The 3,505-nt window shown below is 32.8% G+C and overlaps 1 long non-coding RNA gene across 1 annotated transcript; it reads right to left on the bottom strand.

Moving 5' to 3' along the window:
* Window positions 1-32: 32 nt before the first annotated feature.
* LOC111735134 lies at window positions 33-3,057 on the bottom strand. The gene is made up of 3 exons (XR_002778693.1): window positions 2,507-3,057; window positions 2,312-2,374; window positions 33-698 (listed from the first exon to the last, which is right to left on the bottom strand). It is a non-coding gene; the product is annotated as an uncharacterized LOC111735134 (long non-coding RNA).
* Between the last annotated feature and the right edge of the window lie 448 nt (window positions 3,058-3,505).

The following is a 3,505-nucleotide window of genomic DNA, read 5'->3' as shown; positions in this document are numbered from 1 at the left end:
TTGCCTTTCAGTCAGACAGGTCTGTGTCTATATCTTGCCTGTGCCACCAACTAGCTGTGTGACTATGGGAACATAACAATCTCTCTGAGTCACATTTTCTGCATCATATAGAGTTAACAATACATGTCTCATGGGAATATACTAAGAATTAAGTAATATAATATTTTCAAAGTTTATAAGGAAACCTCTTAGGCATTTAATTAGTAGAGACTATTATCCTTGACAAGGATGGAGTATATAAACACTTTTTAGTGGGAATCAGAATATGGAACTTTTGTTGTTGTTTTGCTTTGTTTTATTTCAAAGAAACCCTTAAAGGCACCATTCCAGGAAACCTTTGAGAAGTATGCATTTACATGAAGTGACAAAGAGAAATAATTGGACAAAAAAAAAAAGGAAATAGCGGGAAAGGATAGTGTGAAAATAATAAACAGAAACTTCATTTAAATTGGAGTTTTGAGGGCCTGTAGGGGGAGCTTTCACTCACCACTCATAGTTCATTACCCCAAACAGGAAGAGAGGGACTTTCCCTTTCCAACAGGAAAGGGTTTTCTGCTCTGCTACTCCAGCAGGAAGAAAGAAGATCTTTTCCTCATCTGGCAACCACTCAGCCAATGAAAAGCCACTACACTTGGAATTCCCAGTCTCCTCCAAGAGACTCGGTGTATGAGTGCCCCTCTGAACTCCGCCTTTCTTCTCTGAAAGAAAGTTTCTCTCCTTTGTTCTCTGGACTTGCACGTGGTTTACCATTAGACCAATTGCAATGCCCTGAATTGCAATTCTTTGTTGTTCCTGAATAAACTCATTTTCCTAGAGAGCTATCTAGCCGTTCATTTGTTTAAGGTCAATAATAGTAAATTAACAACATAATATAAAATTTAGCTTAGAAACGTTTTGCTCCACTCAAATCCATTTCTTGGTAGCAGTTCTCTCTTATGAAAACGAAACTCCCTTGAGGAATAATATGAGTGGACCAGCTAATAATCCCCCCAAATTTGGGAAGGGTATAAACCATTTCCTAAGCCTATACACAACAAAGTACATTGTTCAGAGATGGTCTGATGAAAAGAAACCCTGATGAATATAGAATTCCAGGTATCCAACATCTTTGCCTCCATCCAACGTGCTATTGAACTTTAATCTTTCTTGATAAATTAGTGTTGTTAATTATTCCACTAGATGTCATACTACCTTTCCATAATCATTGATTTTAATTTATTCATAAATAAAGTTGCTACATACAGTGTACAAAATTTGGAGCAAGGAAGCAAAAAATATTTTGGTATAACCCAAACCCTACATCTCAATACTTTGACATTAGTTATTTTTCTGCCCCCACTCCTTTGCTCAATTATGTTGCATATTTTAAGCATATATTTAAATATGTCGTCCCTGTTCTCAGTTACCTTTGTTACAAATTAAATAAAACCTTTATCCTTATAATCAATGAGGAATATTAAATTACAGTACTTTCCTCCTGTTAAATATTATGCTGTCATTAAAAAAATAACTCATATACAAATATAGTAATATGAAAAGTTGCCCATGATATATTATTGAGTGAAAAGAGTAAATTATAAAATAAATGATTGATCAAACAAATGCCAAACATCTACATATGCCAGAGTATATAGGAAAATGTCTGGAAGAATATATGTCAAACTGTGGAGAGAAAAACTGGCAAGTGGGGAAAATGAGGATAAGTTCCTATTTTACCTTGGAAATTGACTACTTTTTATAGTGGGCTAGTACCACTTTTATAATGCATACAATGTTAAATGATGTGCTAAAAATATTTGGTGATGTTTTTAGCTATTTAGCTAGATTCCCCTCCCTTATTTATTCCATTTTATTTTTCTGACTTTATTTTCCTTTTCCTCCCCCATATACAGCTAGGTACCAATTATACTGGACTTTTCTTTTCTAAACACTCTCTGGATTTTTTTATGCTTCTACCTCAGCTCAGAGTACCCTCTTTTCCCTTAAATCCAATTACTCTAAAGAAAAGAGCATATATATTATATTTTGGTACATGCTTCATAAAAAGAAAATATCCAGGAAATTTTATGCAATTTGAATCAAGGTATAATAAATTTTAAATATATTAATTCCTGAATTTTAAAGTGGTAGAAAATAATAAATAATAGCTAGAAAATTTATAAAAGAATAATTATATTTCTGTGTAAAAAGATGGCTTACTTAAACAAACATATTGTGAGAGCCTTGAATAATTTATACAATGATGTGGAGGACACACACAATAAAGAAAGAATTGCATTTTATTCAGAAAGTCAAAAAACAAGTTTCTTACCATTGTGAGGGTAAATGGATGGTTTTCTAATGCAGACACACTGGGACAATGTAGAATAATATACTAAAAAGCAACAAACATAATTTTTAAATGACTAAGAAAGAAGTTCAAATATTCCAACAATGGTACATCGGCTAATTTTCAAAAATTATATAAGGATAAAGATATTTTATAAGTTGCTGAACACTGACTCACCTGGCCAGGTCTTGCTTTAAAATTTTCTTTGACCATTCGAATTTCCATGACATCTGAGGGATGACTTATGACAGAGATGATGGTGACTGGCTTATTGCTCCGGATGCACCTGTAAAGTCTTTCGGCACAATACAGGCACAAAGGTCCGGAAATCCAGAGCCAAGTCTAACGGAGAATTTTTGAAATACACTTTAAGAAATACTTGTACTGTAGGAATCTTATATATCCTCCTCAATTGCTTATTTCACATATTACTGTAATAATAATTTAACCTGTATTTTAAATAAAATGTAACAAATGAGTAACAAATATCAAATGTTCACTACAACTTATTCAAAGAAGAGTAAGTACAAAATAAATGGGAAAGTAATGCCAAGACCTTAGACTCAAACCATTGCCCAGGCTATAGCTACCTTTATTGTTCATTATACATTGTTTCATACCTGTGCACATAACAAATATATAATGCATATACACAATACCTTTCTCTAAAGAGCTTAGAAAGGGAAGTCAAAAAACTCAAATAAATTTGAAAATGATTTCATAAAAAATGTACCAGTCCAATGTTTGTTTTAAAAAAAAAAACCTAGATATTTTTTGTTGCATAATATATATGCATAATGTACATATACAAAATGTAAACACAATGTAAAATATGTGTACATATTTTTAAATATAGTATATACTAAGCATGCTGTTTACTTACTTTTATATAATAAATATAACATGAACAAGAAGATGACATTTAGATTCTGGAAAATGTAACAATTTTGCATGTGTGTCAGAGGACTAGCCTTAACGCCAGGATTAACGGAATACTCTGAGAAGTGCAGGAGCCTGTGTGTCCGACCCTTTTCCTAATACTGCACACTATCTTTCCCACCGTACTTGGAGGCCTCCAACCCAAACTTATTTTAATGGTCACTTTTTAAAACTTTATTTACATAGTTATTCAGATCTCCTCCTTCCATGCAGAGATCATACCTCTTCCTCACATTT

This window comes from Pteropus vampyrus, unplaced genomic scaffold (genome assembly GCF_000151845.1).
Source record: "Pteropus vampyrus isolate Shadow unplaced genomic scaffold, Pvam_2.0 Scaffold16447, whole genome shotgun sequence".
Classification (NCBI taxonomy): domain Eukaryota; kingdom Metazoa; phylum Chordata; class Mammalia; order Chiroptera; family Pteropodidae; genus Pteropus; species Pteropus vampyrus.
The sequence above is the reverse complement of the archived record's forward strand: the minus strand, read 5'-3'. Positions and strand labels throughout refer to the sequence as shown.